The following is a 25,861-nucleotide window of genomic DNA, read 5'->3' on the forward strand; positions in this document are numbered from 1 at the left end:
CACATCACGATGTGATTGGGTTACAGTTTGTTATAAATAAACGCACAGGAAGACAAAACAAATTGATTCATTAAGTCACTGCCTAATTGGACATACTGACAACTAAGTCCTAAAGATCCATTAGCACCTGGATATCAGGCTGATAACCGACAATCGCCCAACCCTGTGCTAAAAGGAGGACATTTTCCAGGACAACTTCAATGGAGTTGAATTTGAACCATTGAATTTATCATGTGGAGTGTGGTAGCCCAATGGTTAAAGGGGAACACGGGGGCAGAGTAGGGCGTGTTCGAGGACCTGTTGTAGGACGTGTTCGAGGACCTGTTGTAGGACGTGTTCGAGGACCTGTTGTAGGACGTCTTCGAGGACCTGTTGTAGGACGTGTTCGAGGACCTGTTGTAGGACGTGCTCAAGGACCTGTTGTAGGACGTGTTCGAGGACCTGTTGTAGGATATGTTCGAGGACCTGTTGTAGGACGTGTTCGAAGACCTGTTGTAGAACGTGCCCAAGGACCTGTTGTAGGACGTGTTCGAGGACCTGTTGTAGGACGTGTTCGAGGACCTGTTGTAGGACGTATTCTAGGACCTGTGGTAGGACGTGTTCGAGGACCTGTTGTAGGACGTGTTCGAGGACCTGTTGTAGGACGTGTTCGAGTACCTGTTGTAGGATGTATTCGAGGACCTGTTGAAGGACGTGTTCGAGTACCTGTTGAAGGACGTTTTCGAGTACCTGTTGTAGGACGTGTTCGAGGACCTGTTGTAGGACGTGCTCGAGTACCTGTTGTAGGACGTGTTCGAGGACCTGTTGTAGGACGCGTTAGAGGGCATGTTGTAGGACGTGTTTGAGTACCTGTTGTAGGACGTGTTCGAGTACCTGTTGTAGGACGCGTTAGAGGGCATGTTGTAGGACGTGTTTGAGTACCTGTTGTAGGACGTGTTCTAGGACCTGTTGTAAGACGTGCTCGAGGACCTGTTGTAGGACGTGTTAGAGTACCTGTTGTAGGACGTGTTCGAGGACCTGTTGTAGAACGTGCTCGAGGACCTGTTGTAGGACGTGTTCGAGGAACTGTTGTAGGATATGTTCGAGTACCTGTTGTAGGACGTGCTCAAGGACCTGTTGTAGGACGTGTTCGAGGACCTGTTGTAGGATATGTTCGGGGACCTGTTGTAGGACGTGTTCGAGGACCTGTTGTAGGACGTGTTCGAAGACCTGTTGTAGAACGTGCCCGAGGACCTGTTGTAGGACGTGTTCGAGGACCTGTTGTAGGACGTATTCTAGGACCTGTGGTAGGACGTGCTCGAGGACCTGTTGTAGGACGTGCTCGAGGACCTGTTGTAGGACGTGTTTGAGTACCTGTTGTAGAACGTGTTCGAGGACCTGTTGTAGGACGTGTTCGAGGACCTGTTGTAGGACGTATTCTAGGACCTGTGGTAGGACGTGTTCGAGGACGTGTTCGAGGACCTGTTGTAGAACGTGCCCGAGGACCTGTTGTAGGACGTGTTCGAGGACCTGTTGTAGGGTGTGTTCGAGGACCTGTGTTGGGTGTGTTCGAGTACCTGTTGTAGGACGTGTTCGAGGACCTGTGTTGGGTGTGTTCGAGGACCTGTTGTATGACGTGTTCGAGGATCTGTAGTAGGACGAGTTCGAGGACCTGTTGTAGGGTGTGCGCGTGGAGCTGTTGAAAGATGTTAAGAGACGGATTATCTTCACGAGCTGTTTGATTAGTATGGTTTAGCCAACACCCCTAATCTAAGCACGGTGCAATTCAGGGATGAAATTTAAAATCTGACATATTCACGCTGACAGCATTATAGTATGGTCGAACAAACCTAAGTAAACTGAGCTGCAGACAATTCGCTTAGCGGAGTTGCGTCCCTTAGTCGTGCCAGGATCCAATCGTTCGAATATCAGATAAGCCCTAATTAAGATCCGTTGATTGTCCCCGTGCTCGTGGGATTCAACAAAATAGTAAACGTCAAGGACCTGCATCACTTAGGGCTTTCCTCCCACATCAAGCTGATGACTCGTGATATAACTGAAAAACTGTTCAGAGGGGCGTTAAACCCAACTCACTAACTCAAGTTACAGAGGTCTTACCGAAATCAAAATCTCTGGCCCTGCATTGCCTCTAAAGCTTTATCTTGCTGTGATGTAGCGAACTATATCCGCGAACCTGATGACATTGATTGGACCTTGATCGACAGCTGATAGAGACCTTCACAACAGCTGGCAACTGGACACAAGTGGTCATTGATCTACAAGCGAACAGCTGGTCAGATCATAGCGATGCTTGTGACTTCTGTCAAGGACAACTGCAGAGGCCGTTTCATAAATTGTTTGACCTTCGTCCCTGTGTACCGTTTGCGCTGTACTGCGCGACCTTGAAAACACCACGGTAGAATTTCAATCTATAAGTCATTAGCTAGCGATGTTGGCTCTGTTTACAGGGTATTCATAAATCCGATGCTCCGAAGCTCTATGACAACAGGTTATTGAGCTAGTTTTCAGCGCCATTTGCTACTGTGAACATTTATAGTGAGTGTACTATGCGAATATGTCAACTGATCGCAGTTTGTATACATTAAAATGTAATTCAGCGAGCGAAGGATAAACAGAGGGGTGGGCTAGGGAAATCGGACGCATGTATGCAATAGATCCTATCAGTACTGAGGTGAAGTTCAATATTATTACAAATGAGTAACGACAGAAAGCGAATAATATATTGCATCATGAAGTTAACGTTGTATCATAATCCATAATCTTCATTTTGGAAGGAAGTATGTCTGTCTGCATGGCTCGGGTAGGTTGTTATAGCTAGATTGCCGCTTCCTCGCTGAGTTAATATTCAATACTCTGACGTCAACGCTATGACGTCTTGAACTTCGTCAGTATGCATGGAACCGATGATCGGAAAAGCAAAACCAATATCGGTAAAATCGTTCACAAGCCACATAGCTTTATTTTATATCCAAGTAATACATGGGAATATCTGTAATTCGAGTACATGGAATATGAAACATTCTTGAATATGAGTGAGTTGGGTTTAACGCTGCTTTGAACAGTATTTTAGTTAAATATCGTGACGTGTCAGCTTGATGTGGGAGGAAAGTCCAAAGTGACACAGGCCTTAGACGTTCGCTGAAACCCTTGAGCGCGGATGTGGTGCTGAAAGACCAAGAAACATAACCAGAGCGGGATTTGAACCCGGAACTTAATATTTCTTGGACGCCAACGTGCCCGAATTAAGGACAATCTTGGGATAAAACCCATTTTAGTATTTTTCAGCCTCTCTGTGTGCATTTGTAACTGCCTGTTAGTCATTCCGTTATGGATGCTCTTCCCGAGGCAAGGAGTTAACTGACTCTCAACTTTTTACAGTCAGTTCCCTTGCTTTGGGAAGATGGTTACCCCATCAACATCAGCCCTAGAACCTAAAGACAGGACTTTTACAGTTAGTTAATTCCCTTGCCTCACGAAGATGGTTATGGTTTTGTTAACCGCATTTTTCAGATAGTGTACTGCTTGTTGGCGATGGGATGGCAGGTGTTTACGAGGAAGGGATGGGATGGGATCGACTCTCTGTCAAACGGGTACGGGTCGATGGATGAAGAGGTTTTATACTTGTAGTGTCTCGGTGCCCACTAACCAGTGTTGACGTGGATATCTATCAGATATAGGCGGGTGTAAGTTCCCGTATCTGTTCGCATTCCGGGTGCAAATTGTTTACAAGGTTAAGATAGGCCTTCAGCAACCTATGCTTGTCGTAAAAGGCAACTATGCTTGTCGTATGAGGCGACTAACAGGATCGGGTGGTCAGGCTCGCTGACTTGGTTGATGCATGTCATCGATCCCAATTGCGTGGATTGATGCTCATGATGTCAATCACTGGATATCCTGCTACACCGGTGTCACTGGTCACAAACACATGCAAAGGCATGTCAATTGTTCACCTGAAACATTCACGGGCTCCTGCTACTGATAAGGCTACCACTGCTTTTGAGCGATTAAAGTTTAAATTCATATTGGCATATTTCAGTAGCATTGTATGGGATCCTAGAAGGGACATTGCAAAGACAACGCGACAATGTCCCTTCTAGGAGTCCATAGTATTGTGCGCTACTTCTTATCGTACCGCCCTGGAATTATTTTAACCTTGCGGGGAAATGTTCATATATTCGGCGACAGACGCTCAGAGCTGCCGTTTCTCCTTACACTTAATGTAATAATACCGGCTTAGAATGACAATTTCACCTGTATAAACATGAAATATTACAACCAATATTATGTAAATTAATGTGATGATGTGTCACGCTTCCTGCCGACTTAATCTTCAGAAACAAATATATCAAGATTGTTGGTAACACGCCACCTGGAATAAGAGGAAAATGAGGAAGAAGAAAACGAGGACAATGAGGAATTTCATCAAGGAATATGATGAAAACGGAGAACATGAAAAATATGATAAAGGAATATGAGGAAAACAGAGAATATAAGGAATATGATCAAGGAATATTAGAAAAACGGAGAATATGAGGAAAACGGGCATATAAGGAATATGATCAAGGAATATGCGGAAAACGGGGAATATGAGGAATATGGTCGAGGAATATAAGGAAAACGGTGGATATGAGGAATATGGTGGAGGCATATTAGAAAAACGGGCATATAAGGAATATGATCAAGGAATCTGAGGAAAACGGGGAATATGAGGAATATGATCCATGAATATGAGAAAAACAGAGATATGAGGAATATGATCAAGGAATATGAGAAAAAGAGGTAAATATGATCGAGGAATATGATGAAAATGGAGAATGCGAGGAACATGATTGATGAATGCGAGGAAAATGGGGGCAATGAGGAAAACGAGAAAAAAAAGGAGAAGAAAACGGGGACTATGGGGAATATGATCGAGGAATATTATGAAAACGGAGAATGTGAGGAATATGATTGAGGAATATGAGGAAAATGCATATGGGGGTTATGAGGAAAACGCGGAAAAAAGGAAAACGGAGACTATGAGAAAATGAGTAATATCTGGAATACGAGGAAAATACGGAACACAGTAAATACTCTGAGAAACGAGAGAAATACAAATAATTAGAAAAAACGAACAGTTTCGGTGACATCCTCTGGCAGTAAAACAACAAATAAACGTGTCGACCATCGCTGATTATATGCGATCTCTCCCACTGTAAAATCTGCACGCTTTCCTCTATCTCGTCTCACTTATCACGACCATGGATCTATAGTACACCAGGTTACTACGTCCCAGGAATCAATAAACCTTTGCCTGGCCAAAGTTTACTGTTCCAAGTTTTTAAAACATATTATGGCCGTAGATAACAAGGACAATGTTCAAAATATATATATCAACGAAGATATGATTAATATGTGCAAGTCACTCCGCTCGCACCCAGGTTTCTTTAGATATATTATACAGGTCACACGCACACAAGGACTGGTCGGCTCGGAGGCAATATCTATACACTGTGTCTGAGAGGGGTGTACATGTTAAACTGCGGCATGGTATCTCAGATAATCGAAACGGGATAAGTCCGAACTAATACAAGCAGCACACACACACACACACACACACACACATACACACACACACCACGACCATCACCCTTAACGCCCCACTCGGCATTGTCCTGTCTATATGACGGTGGTCAGTAAATAATCGCTTCTGGCTGGACCTGACAATCCAGTGGTTGAGACTATGTGCAACAACCCATGCAGTCCGGCTACGAAGACACGCTCCCTCTTACGACCGGCACAGATTGTTGGGGGCCAATTCTACCTGCAAACCGGAATGCCTACGTGTTCAACAAAGTGATACACGTCTGTGACCTGCTTCACCTTAAATTCTCCTCTCACAAAATACTAGAATAAATAAATAAATTGAAAGTGATTCAAAAACCCGAAAAGGTTAGGCGACGCCCACTAGACAATGTGTCTACTGATTGGCTGATAATACAGTGGGCGGGGCTTCATTTGTATCATTGCGCACCTCGATGTCACTGATTTCGTACTGTTGTCTACAGTTTGTTTCATGTAAATGATTAAATAAGCAGTCTGTGATGAGATTATTTTTTACCTCTTTATTCATATATTTTTTGAAAATGACTTCAATATACGCGGACTTCAATATACGCGGATTTCAATATACAATGTACGCTGACTTCAATATACGCGGACTTCAATATACGCGGATTTACACAATGTACACGCCGGGTTTTAAGCTCCATAAGCCAAAGACATTTTGATGTCATTTCTTAACTCAACCAATTTAATAAGAATGAAAGTCAGAAGTGCCATACACGTATATTGCATTGGTAGAACCGACAGCGAAACCTGATGCTGACAAACCAAGGTGATAATCAGAGTTACCCTGGAACTAGAACCTGCATTAGCTTGAGTGACTGAGTAGGGTGTGACGTTTTTGAAGCCATTTCCCAGCGATATACACCAGACAGTATTCACCAATTGTACCAATGTGGGAACCGAACCCAAGCCGTCGGCGTGACGGGCAAACGCTTTAACCTCTAGGCTACCCAGCCATCCCAATTCGCCTAGGGCACATGGTCGTTTATGAGCAATGGGCTATTAATAGAGATTTCGCAACACGATACAACGTGACTAGACAAAAATATAGCATAAACTTACATAAAGTCCATGAAATCATTTATTACGCAATACATTTCTCTCATAAGAGATATCTTTTTCTGGTGGTGATATATATAATCTAAACATAGAGCTGACCAGACTCGGTTTTTTTAAATAGTTTTGGTATAAAAAGACACATACAGTAAACTACGTTTATAACGAACACGCTTTTAACGAACTGACGGATATAACGAACTTATTTATTGGGCCCCAGCCTATATATGCTGTATATGTGCTTATAAAGAAATACGGTTATAACGAACAAGTATGAATGGCCCCTTCGAGTTCGTTATAACCGTAGTTTACTCTATATTTCACAGTTATGGTGACGGACAACAACATGAATATCACACACACATTTTATAATTTGCGTTCGGGGACGCTGTATACATGTAGCTAGTCTACACAACTTAATTTTATGTATATAATATAGAGTAAACTACGGTTCTAACGAACTCAAAGGGACCACTAATTTGGTTCGTTATAACCGGAGTTCTTTATAAGCATATATACAGCATATATACAACAAATGACCGGGGCTAAAAAATAAGTTCGTTATATCGGTCAGTTCGTTATAACCGTAGTTTACTGTATTGCTTTGAAAATAATTCTATCGAAGTAATTTAATCTTGTCTGATTCGTTTAAGATCACGATCAAACATTTGACTATCAACTTACATCCTGGGTCATGAAAACAAATAAGATGTAGATCTGTTTGTCGAGTACCGACCGTGTTATCACAAGGTTGACCAAACCCTGTTTTTACTCCAGCTTGATCACTGCGAAGGTCACGACTTGTGTCGTTCACCGACTTTGTGTACTGCGACACTACATACGCATGTACCGACTATGGGCTTGGGTAAGCTACAAACATCTGTTCAAGGGCACACCAAAGTAGTTTAGTAATACACAGCAACTTCCGAATACGGGACCTACGTCATGACCGAGTGTAAACTAAGTCCAGTAAATCAATGACAGCATGTGCAACGCCGTCTCAGAAGCTGGTTGGTTGTTGTTGTTTAACGCCGCACTCAGCAATATCCCAGCTATATGACGGCGGTCTGTAGATAATCGAGTCAGGACCAGACAATCCAGTGATTAATATCATGAGCATCGATCCACGCAATTGGGGTCGATGACATGGATCAACCAAGTCAGCGAGCCTGACCACCCGATCCCGTTAGTCGCCTTTTACGTCTGAGAAGTAACACAATTAGGCGGGACACACATCCGATCCTCAGTTTATTCAATTCATACTACCACGATGGATAGGTACAGCATTTTCGGATCAGCAATCGCAATGGAAGATGACTACAGTCAGGCTGCGCGTGATGCTTGGGATCTGTATTCGGAACCGCGATCTACACTACCCGCGCCATTGTGATCAACCGATCTTCAGTTTTTTACACACATTGAATACTAGATACAAGGCATACTAGTTCTGGGATACTGGATATTGGGCATACTAGTACTGGCATACTGGTTGTTGGGCATACTAGAACCAGGATACTGGATATTTGGGCATACTGGTTATTGGGCTTATTAGTACTGGGATACTGGATACTGGGCATACTAGTACTGGGATACTGGATATTTGGGCATACTAGTACTGACATACTGGTTATTGGGCATACTAGGACTAGGATACTGGATATTTGGGCATACTAGTACTGGCATACTGGATACTGGGCATACTAGTACTTGGATACTGGGTACTTGACAAAGTAGTACTGGACATACTAGAACTGGGGTACTGGACATGCTAGTACTGGGATACTGAAAAATGGGCATACTAGTACTGGCAGAGTGGATACTGGACATATTTGTACTGGGATACTGGATTCTGGATATTAGATTTTACACACATGGAATACTGGATACAAGGCATACTAGTACTGGGATACTGGATATTGGGTATACTAGTACTGGGATACTGGGTAATGAACAAACTAGTAATGGGATACTGGATATTTGGGCATACTAGTACTGACATACTGGTTATTTGGCATTCTAGTACTTGGATACTGGATAGTTGGCATACTTGTACTTGGATACTGGGTACTTGACAAAGTGTTACTGGACATACTAGAACTAGGATACAGGACATACTAGTACTGGGTTACTGGAAACTGGACATACTAGTACTGGCATACTGGTTATCGGGCATACTAGTACTGGGATACTGGATACTGGACATATTCGTACAGGGATACTGGATTCTGGATATTGGGCATACTAGTACTGGGTCACTGGATACTGGACATACTAGTACTGGGATACTGGATACTGGACATACTAGTACTGGGATACTGGGTACTGGACATACTAGTACTGGGATACTGGATACTGGACATACTAGTACTGGGATACTGTGTACTGGACATACTAGTACTGGGATACTGGGTACTGGACATACTAGTACTGGGATACTGGGTACTGGACATACTAGTACTGGGATACTGGATACTGGACATACTAGTACTGGGATACTGGATACTGGACATACTAGTACTGGGATACTGGATACTGAGAATACTAGTACTGGGATACTGGCTACTGGGGTGCTAGTACTGGGAGACTGGACACTAGACATACTAGTACTGGGATACTGGGTACTGGACATACTAGTACTGGGATACTGGGTACTGGGCATACTAGTACTGGGATACTGGGTACTGGACATACTAGTACTGGGATACTGGATACTGGACATACTAGTACTGGGATACTGGGTACTGGACATACTAGTACTGGGATACTGGGTACTGGACATACTAGTACTGGGATACTGGATACTGGACATACTAGTACTGGGATACTGGATACTGGACATACTAGTACTGGGATACTGGATACTGAGCATACTAGTACTGGGATACTGGCTACTGGGATGCTAGTACTGGGAGACTGGACACTAGACATACTAGTACTGGGATACTGGGTACTGGACATACTAGTACTGGGATACTGGGTACTGGGCATACTAGTACTGGGATACTGGGTAATGAACATACTAGTACTGGGATACTGGGTAATGAACATACTAGTACTGGGATACTGGGTACTGGACATACTAGTGCTGGGATACTGGATACTGGACATACTAGTACTGGAATACTGGATACTGAGCATACTAGTACTGGGATACTGGCTACTGGGATGCTAGTACTGGGAGACTGGACACTAGACATACTAGTACTGGGATACTGGGTACTGGACATACTAGTACTGGGATACTGGGTACTGGGCATACTAGTACTGGGATACTGGGTAATGAACATACTAGTACTGGGATACTGGGTAATGAACATACTAGTACTGGGATACTGGGTACTGGACATACTAGTGCTGGGATACTGGATACTGGACATACTAGTACTGGAATACTGGATACTGGGCATACTAGTACTGGGATACTGGGTCATGAACATACTAGTACTGGGATACTGGGCAATGAATATACTAGTACTGGGATACTGGGTACTGGACATACTAGTGCTGGGATACTGGGTACTGGACATACTAGTACTGGGTACTGGACATACTAGTACTGGGATACTGGGCAATGAACATACTAGTACTGGGATACTGGGCAATGAACATACTAGTACTGGGATACTGGGTACTGGACATACTAGTGCTGGGATACTGGGTACTGGACATACTAGTACTGGGATACTGGGTACTGGACATACTAGTACTGGGATACTGGGCAATGAACATACTAGTACTGGGATACTGGGCAATGAACATACTAGTACTAGGATACTGGATACTGGACATACTAGTGCAGGAGATACGGCCAAACAAGTTGGGTGTCTGTTATAATTTACAACAGTTCATTATCTTGAAATAAACAGGCAACGGTTATTCGATAGTGATGTATTTGTTACGAGTATCATAATTGTGTTTTTGGAGCTTATGTTTCAGTGTTTCGGCGACTTTTTTCAGCCCAGCAACGTTTCCATGACGTATGTACTTATTTGGTCAAATCCAGTTTTCTTGTGTATACCGTATTCGACGTAATAAGCGCCCCGCTCTAATAAGCGCCCACGGCGATATTTGCTGATATATTGGCTAGTGAACAAGCCCAATTTGCATCCCTTCCGACTGATCAATGTACACAAGACTTATTTATTCGGTATAATACGCACACGTGTGTTATATGCACCCTTATTTATGGTCAATTAAAATCTGGAAAAAAATATCTGTCGTACATAAACATGTCAGGCTGTCAGCATAAATAACGAAATTTATCTCTCAACTATGATTTTTTTCACCAAAATAATATTCTAATTAGAGCCCCCTATTTCTCTTTTTGAGAGCGCCCCGGGCGCTTATTATGTCGAATACGGCTCTTCCTTTTATCTTGCAGTATATATGGAGTTATGTATAGTTGGGTCCCGAGGCCCTTCTGCCTTAATCGTAATTATTGTTTTTTTAGCCTCAGTAGGAGACGCCAATTCCGGTACACGATTAATGCATTTAAATTGGCCTGCCCTTGGCTCACTTGGGTAAAAGGTCATTCATTTCGACAGATAAAGCTCGCTTGCAATTGCTGACGTGGTGAAAAAGGCTTTTAAATCTCCGTAATCATTTGCGTGAGTCTTTCAGTGCGGATTATTAACTGTTTGTGCAGTTTTTATCTGGCAAATGTTCCATTCCCAGGGCATCTGGGTAACCTATTCGTCTACTTCGATATTTGTTAAAATGTTTACAGGTATGGACAGAATTTCAATTGGTTAGGAGTGAGTTGGGTAAAAACGCACACAAGCCAATCCATAGGTTTAATTGTTTATCCAAGGAATATATGAGAATATCTGTTATTCGAAAAGTGCGAGGAATATGAAGAATACCTTGAATAATAGTGAGTTTGGTGTAACGATGCTTCACCTGTATTCACCCGTGAAGATCCGGGGTAGAATAGGTCTTCGAAACCCATGCTTGTCGCAAGAGGCGACTATGCTCGTCGTTAGAGGCGACTAACGAGATCAGGTGATTAGGCTCGCCGACTTGGTTGATGCATGTCATCGTACCCCGATGCTCATGATGTCAATCACTAGATTATTTGGTCCCGACTCGATTATTTACAGACCGCCGTCATACAGCTGGAATATTGCGGAGTCAAATAAACAAACAATAAACAAATAGACAAACAAAATTGAATAGTATTCCAGTTCAGTCGTCTCGTACGACAAACATACTAGGCTGCTTAAGCTTGTTGACACGGGTACTACAGATATGTACGCCAGGTACATTTATGTAAACAAAAATATACCCGAGCCAAATTCAGAATACAGAAAGGTACCCGGTACCCTAAACGGCGGACGATTCATATTCCTCAACCCGAAACGAAACCGGTTCATGTTGTAATTCTGGTTCATCTGATTAGACTAGTGCACGGATAGTGCTGGATTAGTGGTAGATGATGCAATGCAACGCGGAATATAACTGTACGTATGTCACTGTGTAAGCTCTTATATACAGCACCCACGATCTCCTACAAAAGAATAACAGTTACGATCCATTTATGGAAGGAAATACCGAGAGAAAAATATATATAACGCGGACTGGCATGTTTAATGTTACAGATGTCTGGCATCCACGACGTGTCGTATACGTAAGCGTTCTTGGAACCGGTTAAGCGGATTGCGCAATGCAGCCTGTCGGAATGGACTCATCCTAATGTACCTTTCTGTATTCTGATTTTGGCTAGGGTACATTTCTGTATACAGAAACGTACCTAGGGTACATATCTGTAGAACCTGTACCGACAACGACCTCTTCAGCGTAGACTAAAATCTAGTCTCTGAAATGAACATATCGTACATAAAAAAACAGTTGTTCAGTTATCTTTATAAAAATATAATAAAAAGGAGCCCAGTGACTCTCTTCATTTTCAGATACTGCAGTGATCTAGACTTGCCAAACATTATAGACTTATATGGGCTGTATTTGATATATATTTGTATCAGGGTCTGTAAGACAGACTATCTTCAGCGTTGCTTATAGACTAACATTTAGTCTATGAAATCATATATTACACAATATCCTTCTTCAGTCTTAAAAAAATCCCTATGCTGATCAGCTAGAGCTGGCTAGACTCGCTTTTGTATGCATTTCTAGATTGTTTTTTGTTTTCATAAAATAACTATTTTCAACAGTCATGGTGCAGGAGTGCGTTGCTTAGAACCAATCAATTTTCTGTACCGGAATCGCCACGGAGCCATTTGACCTTGAAGGTTATACCGCAATATGATATCCGTCAAATTCTCTGTTAGTATTTTGATACAAAACATCAATCATCATTGTGTTTTGACCTTTGTAACCATGATCGGTTATATCAATAATTAATCAGGAGTGAATTGTATCTGATGTTGAAGCTCTTGTTTACACAAACGATAGCTCCTTCCTCAAGGTCAGGAACTTCTAAGTCATTAGATATGCCTTGATATGTTTACATGAGAAAATGAGAGGTCGACAACCGACTCATGGCCGGCTAATATGCTCGGCCCTGACCTTAGGACCTTTGATCATTTCCCAAACATGTAAACACGGGAGCAGTGGGATCGAAGCAGTGGGCTCGTTGACCATGGCATGCTGCAATCGAAGCAGCTGGAAAGTGTTTATTTTGTAGATTAATTTGGCTTAATAAAATGACGATTACACTGTATGATATCGTATTCATTATGAATATTTGAATTGCATTAGTTCTGGATTTATCTAGCCTCAAGATCAATGTGAATCTGTGGAGGATAGGTTATCATAATCTTATGGCAATTAGAGCTAGCGGAATTAGTCTGAATAATATTACGCGGACCGAAATAGCACTACCGTAGTGTTTAAGTACAGCTTGTCTATGTCAGGCAGTGCAAAAATGTTTGAATGTTCGTAAGTTCGCTCGTCACGCAGAAGACCCGGGTTCGATTCCCCACATGGATACAATGTGTGAAGCTTATTTCTGGTGGGTTTCACCTATTTCATATTATTGAGTGAAATCTCGATGTACCTGCTGACCCGTGAAGATCCGTGTAGAATAGGTCTTCAGCAACCATGCTTCCCGTAAAAGGCGACAATGCTTGTCGTGAGAGGCGACTAACGGGATCGGGTGGTCAGGCTCGCTGACTTGGTTGATACATGTCATCGTATTCCAATTGCGTGGATCGATGCGCATGATGTCAATCACTGGATTGTGTGGTCCAGACTCGATTATTCACAGACCGCCGTTATATAATATTGCTGAGTGCGGCGTTAAACAACAACAGCATCTACTTATACAATGCGTACTACATGTACTACAATTCGTACTACAGGCACCACTACAGCTGCTACTACATCTACTAGTACAGTTCCTTCCACATGTACCTCTAAAGGTACTTCTGCATCTACCATTACAGCTACTACTACATCTACTACAATTCCTACCTCAGGTACTACTATATACTTCGATTCCTAGTAACTACAATTCACACCAAAGGTAAAACTACAGCCGCCACTACATATGTGTGTGTGTGTGAGAGAGAGAGAGAGAGAGAGAGAGAGAGAGAGAGAGAGAGAGAGTTGGGTTTAACGCCGCTTTTAACATTATTCAAGTTATATCGCGGCGTGTCAGCTCAATGTGGGAGGAAAGCTTGAAGTGATGCAGGTCTCATACGTTTACCACTTCGGTGAAACCCACGAACACGGATATGGTGCTGACAAACCTAGAAACATAATCGGGGCGGACCGGGATTCGAACCCACAACCATAGGTTTCTGGCGTGCCCAAGGGACGCAACTCTGCACAGCGAATCGCAGCGCCTTAGACGACTGGGCCACCCGTGCCCCCACCACTACATGGACTACTATATCAATGACTACTACAGCTTTTACTTTGAGATATGTTGCACCGCCTCAATTAACTTCATGTTAATAGTGGTAAAAGTGAACACAAGGCATATCATACTCTCAGGGTAATACGGTTTAAATTGATGGGTTTTCAGACTAGATTCAAAGGAGACTAGGTACTGAGATTATGTTGAATAAATGTTAGATTCCACATTTGAAAGGTGACCAAAATGGTGTCCATGCAATTCCCTATTTTGACTTGTTTTCTCAGATGAACAATTGACTTTCCTTTGTATGTGTTTGTGACGGGTGCCACTGGTGGGGTAGGATGCGCTCACCTTTCATCGTATTCCGATTACATGGATCGATGCTCATGATGTCACAATCACTGGACTGTCTGGTGCAGACCGCCGTCGTGTAGCTGGACTATTACTGAGTGCGGCGTAAACAAACAAACAAATAATTAATACTCTCCTGTGCTTTGTCGCCTCGAAAGGTTTTAAGCAAATCAAGTGCAGATATCCTTCAGTCATAATGCAGGACCAGATCTCGCTGTGAGGCAGGACGATCTCGCAGGGCGGGCGTTAGGATGACGAATTACGAGACCTTCATCTTATAAAACAAGAGCTAAAAGAGTTGAGTTTGGGGGCTATGCAGACTGAACTGTCGGTCTTTGCAGCTTTTATTGATCAAGTGTAAAAAAGCACACGGGTAGGACACAATTATCCACCTTTAATCCATTGGGCACCCGTGACATCGATCCCTCCCCAAGGTAACCTATGATTATAGTTGCATATCTGGCAACAGTGGGAAATTAGGTGAAATGGTTCAAGATGATTGAATGTACTATATCCTAGTATATATTGGCGCGCGTGTGTGTGTGTACGTGCGTGCTTGCGTGTATGTGATGGCTTCTTCCACTAGTCATGACTATTGTCGGTTTTATCGTGCTAGCTCTCTGAGATACCATGCCGCAGTTTTACATGGATACCCCAATCCGACACAGTATATTGACCAGTCTTTGTTTTTAGACCATAATGCCGAGCTCCAGGCAGGGTAAGAACAAGTACCATCTTTTAACGTCTTTTGGTATGGGGATGTGTGTGTGGCTGCTTGTACTAGTCCGGACTAATGCCGGGTCTATAGTGCTAGCACACTGAGATACCATAACGAAGTGTAACATGAATACCCCACTCAGACACAGAATACTGACTCCGAGCCAAACAGTATTGCTGTAACCCCTAATGCCGAGCGCCAGGCAGGGTAACAACAAGGGGTAATCTCTATTAACGTCTTTGGTTACGACGCGGCCGAGGAATCGAACCCCGACCTTCGGCTCTGCCAATGGGGGAAGAGGGTGAACAGTAGCAATACGTGATGATCTAGAGGAAGTTATTCTATTTGGTAAGAGTGAGTGAGTGGGGTTTAACAGTATTCCAGATATATCGCGGCTAATTTGAGACATTATAAAAAACTGGTGACTGGGTTGCAAGACCTCTATCATGTAATGAACAAAAAAATGGATGATGAATACTTTTGAGGATGTGTTTGTAATGAAGACTGTTTGTTTATTTAAATGTGTACGGTACATAAATTTATTCATGACCCCTAACATTTTTGTTCAGTATATTATAGCTGGGATGAAGAAACCAACAGGCATCTGGGGATGCATATGTCATGATTCATTAGTGATGTGAAGTATTCGCTCTCAGTTCATATCAACAGCACCATACATCAAAGTATTAATCAGTCATTAATTATTATAACGTGCATTTATTAACAATCCAAATCCCAGTTCCAGGCTCTTTTAACTGTTTTAGCAATATATTGTTTTTATTTATTGTCGATTTTTTTCTTAAATGTGTTTTACCCATTTATTAACACATTTTCAATACTGTGTTTCAGCATGTACTGTATTTTATCTAAGATGAGATCGTATGATATGCTAGGGAGAGGAGCGTTCGTCGTCAGGCATGGGCTACCATGAACAATTCTATTATTCTTTTCCGTACATTGACCCTTATTTCAATCAATTTTCAATCTATGATGTATTCTTAGCCCTTGCAGTTGAAAATGAAATCTATGATGAAATCACGTGCAAGATGTTAGGCATGATCCAAATGCAAGATCTGGTATATTCTTGACATTGGGCAGTGAGTGAGTGAGTGAGTTGGGTTTAACGCCGCTTTTAACAGTATTCCAGTTATATCGCGGCGTGTCAGCTTAATGGGGGAGGAAAGCCTGAAGTAATGTAGGTCTCAGACAATTACCACTTCGGTGAAACCCACGAGCATGGGTATGGTGCTGACAAACCTAGAAACATAATCGGGGCGAATCGGGATTCGAACCCACAATCATAGGTTTCTGGCGTGTCCAAGGGACGCAACTCTGCACAGCGAATCGCGGCGCCTTAGACGACTGGGCGACATTGGGCAGACAGACAAACAACTTATTCATTCATGACGGTTTAACACGTTTTAATTTTTAGTGAGTAGAACCCCATATTGTGTCTCCTTTGCATTAAAACGCAATGTAAAATTATATTTTCTTATAGTATTTTAATATATATACATTATTTTACAATGTTTTAAACTGGAATATATTTTGAACTATATCTTTATGCAACCAGTAAAATTATCCTGAATAATGACAAACAAAATTATATATTCCGATTAAAAAAGTTGCAATAGATAATTATACTTTTTGCACACGTCCAAAGCAGGATAATTATGGAAAATATAATTAACCAATCGGAAAGCTGGCGCCCGACAAAAGCTGAAAAATTCCAAGGCAATTATCCTCGTCTGGAGGTCAATGACCGATCGGTTGCACCAGTGCGAATCTACGGCCTACAACAGCTTCCTTAAACCTTGACGTCTTTAGGTGATGGAGTCCATTGTGATATATATTATGAATAGCCGCCGGATACCGCAGTGGAAGTGATTTGGGACCTTGCAAGAGAAGGTGTCACAATTATGTTGTTTAGGCTGAATGATACCTGTAGGTCTAAGCTTTTTTTAAGGTAATTGAAAATACGAATTTATTTTTTCATTTTACAAGACGCAAAAACAAAACCAGTCAGAAACGCATACAGACAGTGAAAAGATGAAGAGAAGGAGAAGATTTTTAAGTTACATCACGACGAGAACGTTTAATCTGGAAGAAAATGTGACCATAGCACAAGCGCAATCACAGCTTGGCATCAAGCGGATCCTGACATGGCCAACACAAAGCCGTTGCCCAGCAACACGTCATCTGTAGGCTCTGAATAATATGCACCCAGATACTAGAGCTTAGAATAGAGAATTACTAAGAGGTTTAGAATTGATCCCAGCAACCTACATGTCGTAAGAGGCGATTCTGTGGGTCCGGTGGTCAGGCTGGCGACTTAGTTGATTTGGGATTTTTCAGCTGCAGCAACAAAACGGGATTTTTTTCATATTTAAAACTATAAGCCTGATTTAAAAGAAAAAGAAAAACACTTTGGAACAATGTAATTTTTGTGTCAACAGCCTGTAGTATAATTATTATTTTCAAGAATTTTCGGGGTCAATTTATATTTTTTTTAAATCCCTTAACCCATCATCATCATCACCATCATCGTCGACTCCACATTTAGACAGAGTTGCAGATGTTGAAGTTACGGCATGACCCAGTACTTAAATAAGTACTGACTAAAATGAGTAACTTGAAGTTCGAACTTGAAGATTGTTTACGTGTTTTTCTCTTTCACGTGTGAAATCAACAGGAAATGACGTTGGCGATTTCGATTAATTATCACTTTTATTTCAACACGCGTACGTCATTGACAACGGATGTCCCTTCTACCAGGGTGTTAAATAAAGAAGTATGTCATTGAACTGCATAAAAACCTACATAGGTCATGTAGCACGTGAGTAGTGCATGAGTAGTATATGCGTAAATTATGAGTAGCCAGTGAAAACAGCATGAGTTAGTGAGTGAGTGTGGTTTTACGCCGCTTTAAGCAATATTCCAACAATATCACTGCATGGGACACCAGAAATGGGTGTCACACAATGTACCTATGTGAAGAATCGAACCGGAGCCTTCGACGTGAAAGCGAACGCGTTATCCACTAGGCTACCCCACCGCCACGAAATCAACATGTCATGTCTGGTCGACCTCAGCAACGTCTGTCTGTATATGACTGGACAGATGGACAAAGATCTCGGACACCCAAAGATTTTTGTTTGTTTGTTTGTTTGTTGTTTGTCTGCAATATTATAGTTATGTGACGGGGGCCGGTAAATAAACAACTCAGGACCAGACAATCACGTAACTGGTACTGTGAGCGGCGATACTTGTTCTCCGACATATTCGCTTGAGTGTCAGAATTAGAATTAAAGCCTCAAAAATCCGACGAGTACATTGCACGATTCTGACCATTTCATATTATATTTCTTTTGATCGAGGATAAGTTATTGTCGATTTGTCTGCTGATGGTCATTTTGATCGCCAAACATATCACACTTGGTAGCATTTTGCTAAAACTGTTGACAGACAAAAGTGAACCTGTTTGGACCAAATCTAACTTGACATCTAAAACACACAGTACAAAACTGTTTGAAGATCTGTCTCGTCAAACTCAAAACTTCATCTGTGGCATTGAATGTCCCATTAGCGAACTGATTTATGTTGGAGAGAAATTATCGACACGAGTTAGCCGGTATCGAGAACCAACAGACATGTTTCAAACATTTCAGTTCTGAAAATCACTCCATCTTTAATACATGAAAGTTGAGAAAATATGCCATCAATCAAATAGCCTTAGACGTAGGCGACCTTTTAGGATGTTCAAAGAAAATCATTGGATTCGACTGTTGTGTACAGCAATACCACATGGATGTAATGACAAAGTAAAAATCTTTCTTCAATTGTACCTTCACACCCGTGAAGATCCGTGTAGAATAGGTCTTCAGCAACCCATGCTTGTCGTAAAAGGCGATTATGCTTGTCGTAAGAGGCGACTAACGGGATCGAGTGATCACGCTCGCAGACTTGGTTGATGCATGTCATCGTATCCCAATTGCGTGGATCGATGCTTATGATATCAATCACTGGACTGTCTGGTCCAGACTCCATTATTTACAAACCGTCGCCACATAGCTGGAATATTGCTGAGTGTGGCGTTAAACAATAAACAAAGACAAAAGACGTCTTTCAAAGATCCTAAGACGTCAGATTACATCACCCGGTATTCGTAAGAGGCGATTCAGTGGATCCAGTAGTCAGACTGGCGACTTAGTTGATTTGGGATTTTTCAGCTGCAGCAACAAAACGGGATTTTTTTATATTTAAAACTATTAGCCTGATTTAAAGAAAAAAGAAAAACACATTGGAACAATGTAATTTTTGTGTCAACAGTCTGTAGCATAATTATTTTTTTCAAGAATTTTCGGGGTCAATATATATTTTTTTAAATCCCTAAATCATCGTCGACTCCACATTCAGACAGAGTTGCAGATGTTGGAGTTACGGCATGACCCAGTACTTAAATAAGTACTGACTAAAATGAGTAACTTGAAGTTCGAACTTGATGATTGTTTACGTGTTTTTCTCTTTCACGAGTGAAATCAACAGGAAATGACGTGGGCGATTTCGATTAATTATCACTTTTATTTCAACACGCGTACGTCATTGACAACGGATGTCCCTTCTACCAGGGTGTTAAATAAAGAAGTATGTCATTGAACTGCATAAAAACCTACATAGGTCATGTAGCACGTGAGTAGTGCATGAGTAGTATATGCGTAAATTATGAGTAGCCAGTGAAAACAGCATGAGTTAGTGAGTGAGTGTGGTTTTACGCCGCTTTAAGCAATATTCCAACAATATCACTGCATGGGACACCAGAAATGGGTTTCGCACAATGTACCTATGTGAAGAATCGAACCGGAGCCTTCGACGTGAAAGCGAACGCGTTAACCACTAGGCTACTCCACTGCCACGAAATCAACATGTCATGTCTGGTCGACCTCAGCAACGTCTGTCTATATATGACTGGACAGATGGACAAAGGGCAAGAGGATCTCGGACACCCAAAGATTTTTGTTTGTTTGTTTGTTGTTGTTTGTCTGCAATATTATAGTTATGTGATGGCGGCCGGTAAATAAACAACTCAGGACCAGACAATCAAGTAACTGGTACTGTGAGCAGCGATACTTGTTTTCCGACATTTTCGCTTGAGTGTCAGAATTAGAATAAAAGCCGAAGAGTCCATTTCATGTTATATTTCTTTTGATCGAGGATAAATTATTGTCGATTTGTCTGCTGATTGTCGTTAAGATCGCCAAACATATCATTTTGCAAAAATTGTCGACAGACAAAAGTGAACCTGTTTGGGCCAAATCTAACTTGACATGTAAAACACACAGTACAAAACTGTTTGAAGATCTGTCTCGTCAAACTCAAAACTTCATCTGTGGCATTGAATGTCCCATTAGCGAACTGATTTATGTTGGAGAGAAATTATCGACACGAGTTAGCCGGCATCGAGTATCAACAGACATGTTTCAAACATTTCAGTTCTGAAAATCACTCCATCTTTTTATTAATACATGAAAGTTGAGAAAATATGCCATCAATCAAATAGCCTTAGACGCAGGCGACCTTTTAGGATGTTCAAAGAAAATCATTGGATTCGACTGTTGTGTACAGCAATACCACATGGATGTAATGACAAAGTAAAAATCTTTCTTCAATTGTACCTTCACACCCGTGAAGATCCGTGTAGAATAGGTCTTCAACAACCCATGCTTGTCGTAAAAGGCGACTATGCTTGTCGTAAGAGGCGACTAACGGGATCGAGTGATCACGCTCGCAGACATGGTTGATGCATGTCATCGTGTCCCAATTGCGTGGATCGATGCTTATGATATCAATCACTGGACTGTCTGGTCCAGACTCGATTATTTACAGACCGTCGCCACATAGCTGGAATATTGCTGAGTGTGGCGTTAAACAATAAACAAAGCACACGACGTCTTTCAAAGATCATAAGACGTCAGATTACATCACCCGGTATTCGTAAGAGGCGATACAGTGGATCCGCTGGTCAGGCTGGCGACTTTGTTGATTTGGGATTTTTCAGCTGCAGCAACAAAACGGGATTTTTTTTATATTTAAAACTATTAGCCTGATTTAAAAGAAAAAGAAAAACACTTTGGAACGATGTAATTTTTGTGTCAACAGTCTGTAGCATAATGATTTTTTTCCAGAATGTTCGGGGTCAATATATATTTTTTTGAATCCCTAAATCATCGTCGACTCCACATTCAGACAGAGCTGCAGATGTTGGAGTTACGGCATGACCCAGTACTTAAATAAGTACTGACTAAAATGAGTAACTTGAAGTTCGAACTTGAAGATTGTTTACGTGTTTTTCTCTTTCACGTGTGAAATCAACAGGAAATGACGTGGGCGATTTCGATTAATTATCACTTTTATTTCAACACGCGTACGTCATTGACAACGGATGTCCCTTCTACCAGGGTGTTAAATACAGAAGTGTGTCATTGAATCGCATAAAAACCTACATAGGTCATGTAGCACGTGAGTAGTGCATGAGTAGTATATGCGTAAATTATGAGTAGCCAGTGAAAACAGCATGAGTGAGTGAGTGAGTGAGTGTGGTTTTACGCCGCTTTAAGCAATATTCCAACAATATCACTGCATGGGACACCAGAAATGGGTTTCACACAATGTACCTATGTGAAGAATCGAACCGGAGCCTTCGACATGAAAGCGAACGCGTTATCCACTAGGCTACCCCACCGCCCCGAAATCAACATGTCATGTCTGGTCGACCTCAGCAACGTCTGTCTATATATGACTGGACAGATGGACAAAGGGCAAGAGGATCTCGGACACCCAAAGATTTTTGTTTGTTTGTTTGTTGTTTGTCTGCAATATTATAGTTATGTGACGGCGACCGGTAAATAAACAACTCAGGACCAGACAATCACGTAACTGGTACTGTAAGTAGTGATACTTGTTCTCCGACATATTCGCTTGAGTGTCAGAATTAGAATTAAAGCCTCAAAAACCCGACGAGTCCATTGCACGATTCTGACCGTTTCATGTTATATTTCTTTTGATCGAGGATAAGTTATTGTCGATTTGTCTGCTGATGGTCATTTTGATCGCCAAACATATCACACTTGGTAGCATTTTACTAAAACTGTTGACAGACAAAAGTGAACCTTTTTGGGCCAAATCTAACTTGACATCTAAAACACACAGTAGAAAACTGTTTGAAGATCTGTCTCGTCAAACTCAAAACTTCATCTGTGGCATTTTAATGTCCCATTAGCGAACTGATTTATGTTGGAGAGAAATTATCGACACGAGTTAGCCGGCATCGAGTATCAACAGACATGTTTCAAACATTTCAGTTCTGAAAATCACTCCATCTTTTATTAATACATGAAAGTTGAGAAAATATGCCATCAATCAAATAGCCTGAGACACCAGGCGACCTTCTAGGATGTTCAAAGAAAATCATTGGATTCGACTGTTGTGTACAGCAATACCACATGGATGTAATGACAAAGTAAAAATCTTTCTTCAATTGTACCTTCACACCCGTGAAGATCCGTGTAGAATAGGTCTTCAACAACCCATGCTTGTCGTAAAAGGCGACTATGCTTGTCGTAAGAGGCGACTAACGGGATCGAGTGGTCACGCTCGCAGACTTGGTTGATGCATGTCATCGTGTCCCAATTGCGTGGATCGATGCTTATGATATCAATCACTGGACTGTCTGGTCCAGACTCGATTATTTACAGACCGTCGCCACATAGCTGGAATATTGCTGAGTGTGGCGTTAAACAATAAACAAAGCACACGACGTCTTTCAAAGATCCTAAGACGTCAGATTACATCACCCGGTATTCGTAAGAGGCGATACAGTGGATCCGCTGGTCAGGTTGGCGACTTTGTTGATTTGGGATTTTTCAGCTGCAGCAACAAAACGGGATTTTTTTTTATATTTAAAACTATTAGCCTGATTTAAAAGAAAAAGAAAAACACATTGGAACAATGTCATTTTTGTGTCAACAGTCTGTAGCATAATGATTTTTTTCCAGAATGTTCGGGGTCAATATATATTTTTTTGAATCCCTAAATCATCGTCGACTCCACATTCAGACAGAGCTGCAGATGTTGGAGTTACGGCATGACCCAGTACTTAAATAAGTACTGACTAAAATGAGTAACTTGAAGTTCGAACTTGAAGATTGTTTACGTGTTTTTCTCTTTCACGTGTGAAATCAACAGGAAATGACGTGGGCGATTTCGATTAATTATCACTTTTATTTCAACACGCGTACGTCACTGACAACGGATGTCCCTTCTACCAGGGTGTGAAATAAAGAAGTGTATCATTGAACTGCAAAAAAACCTACATAGGTCATGTAGCACGTGAGAAGTGCATGAGTAGTATATGCGTAAATTATGAGTAGCCAGTGAAAACAGCATGAGTGAGTGAGTGAGTGAGTGTGGTTTTACGCCGCTTTAAGCAATATTCCAACAATATCATTGCATGGGACACCAGAAATGGGTTTCACACAATGTACCTATGTGAAGAATCGAACCGGAGCCTTCGACGTGAAAGCGAACGCGTTATCCACTAGGCTACTCCACTGCCACGAAATCAACATGTCATGTCTGGTCGACCTTAGCAACGTCTGTCTATATATGACTGGACAGATGGACAAAGGGCAAGAGGATCTCGGACACCCAAAGATTTATATTTTGTTTGTTTGTTTGTTTGTTGTTTGTCTGCAATATAATAGCTATGTGACGGCGGCCGGTAAATAAACAACTCAGGACCAGACAATCACGTAACTGGTACTGTGAGCAGCGATACTTGTTCTCTGACATTTTCGCTTGAGTGTCAGAATTAGAATAAAAGCCGAAGAGTCCATTTCATATTATATTTCTTTTGATCGAGGATAAGTTATTGTCGATTTGTCTGCTGATGGTCATTTTGATCGCCAAACATATCACACTTGGTAGCATTTTGCTAAAACTGTTGACAGACAAAAGTGAACCTGTTTGGACCAAATCTAACTTGACATCTAAAACACACAGTAGAAAACTGTTTGAAGATCTGTCTCGTCAAACTAAACACTTCATCTGTGGCATTGAATGTCCCATTAGCGAACTGATTTATGTTGGAGAGAAATTATCGACACGAGTTAGCCGGCATCGAGTATCAACAGACATGTTTCAAACATTTCAGTTCTGAAAATCACTCCATCTTTAATACATGAAAGTTGAGAAAATATGCCATCAATCAAATAGCCTTAGACACCAGGCGACCTTTTAGGATGTTCAAAGAAAATCATTGGATTCGACTGTTGTGTACAGCAATACCACATGGATGTAATGACAAAGTAAAAATCTTTCTTCAATTGTACCTTCACGCCCGTGAAGATCCGTGTAGAATAGGTCTTCAACAACCCATGCTTGTCGTAAAAGGCGACTATGCTTGTCGTAAGAGGCGACTAACGGGATCGAGTGGTCATGCTCGCAGACTTGGTTGATGCATGTCATCGTATCCCAATTGCGTGGATCGATGCTTATGATATCAATCACTGGACTGTCTGGTCCAGACTCGATTATTTACAAACCGTCGCCACATAGCTGGAATATTGCTGAGTGTGGCGTTAAACAATAAACAAAGCACACGACGTCTTTCAAAGATCCTAAGACGTCAGATTACATCACCTGGTATACTGCGCCATTCTTCACTGGTACCTGTATTACGTATTAAGTCACGTCTGTTTGCAGGAGGGTAAGGTCGTGTTCTAATCTGACTATCAACGTGGTCCCAGAGGTGTTCAATTGGCGACATGCCAGGAGAGCGAAGGCAAAACGTCGACGTTACTGACCTGCGGAAAGCGGCTGACGATTCGTGTGGTCTTGCGTTTCTGTGTTAAAACAATATCCGTGGGTTCTCTGGCAGGAAGGGACGCACAAGTGGCACAATACCTCGTCAACGTTGTGCTGTGAGATTAGCAGTGTTCAACACAGAAACTTAATCTCTTCCTGATTTCAGAACTCAGCCCAAATCATTACGCTGCCACCTCGAAATGGTAAACTTTCAAGGACACAACAACAGGACGAGCCTTCTTCAGGACAACGAGACACGTCTTCTCTACAGAGCTGGAGAAACATGACTCTCTACCATTTCCTGATCTGACATCGTTGTACAGCAGTCTTTGACGTCCACCTTGATCCCCCGGAAACGTTTACAGGTTCTAGGATTGATGCTGATGGGGTAACAGTCAAAAAGCAGATCCTTAAATGAACAATACGAAAATAACGATCTTCATTGGGTG

The 25,861-nt window shown here is 41.8% G+C and overlaps 1 pseudogene; it reads right to left on the minus strand.

Moving 5' to 3' along the window:
• Positions 1–229: 229 nt before the first annotated feature.
• LOC139471087 (uncharacterized) lies at positions 230–8,048 on the minus strand (annotated as a pseudogene).
• Between the last annotated feature and the right edge of the window lie 17,813 nt (positions 8,049–25,861).

The sequence above is a fragment of the Haliotis cracherodii genome, unplaced genomic scaffold, assembly GCF_022045235.1.
Source record: "Haliotis cracherodii isolate W230 unplaced genomic scaffold, xgHalCrac1.p SCAF_21, whole genome shotgun sequence".
NCBI classification, from domain to species: domain Eukaryota; kingdom Metazoa; phylum Mollusca; class Gastropoda; order Lepetellida; family Haliotidae; genus Haliotis; species Haliotis cracherodii.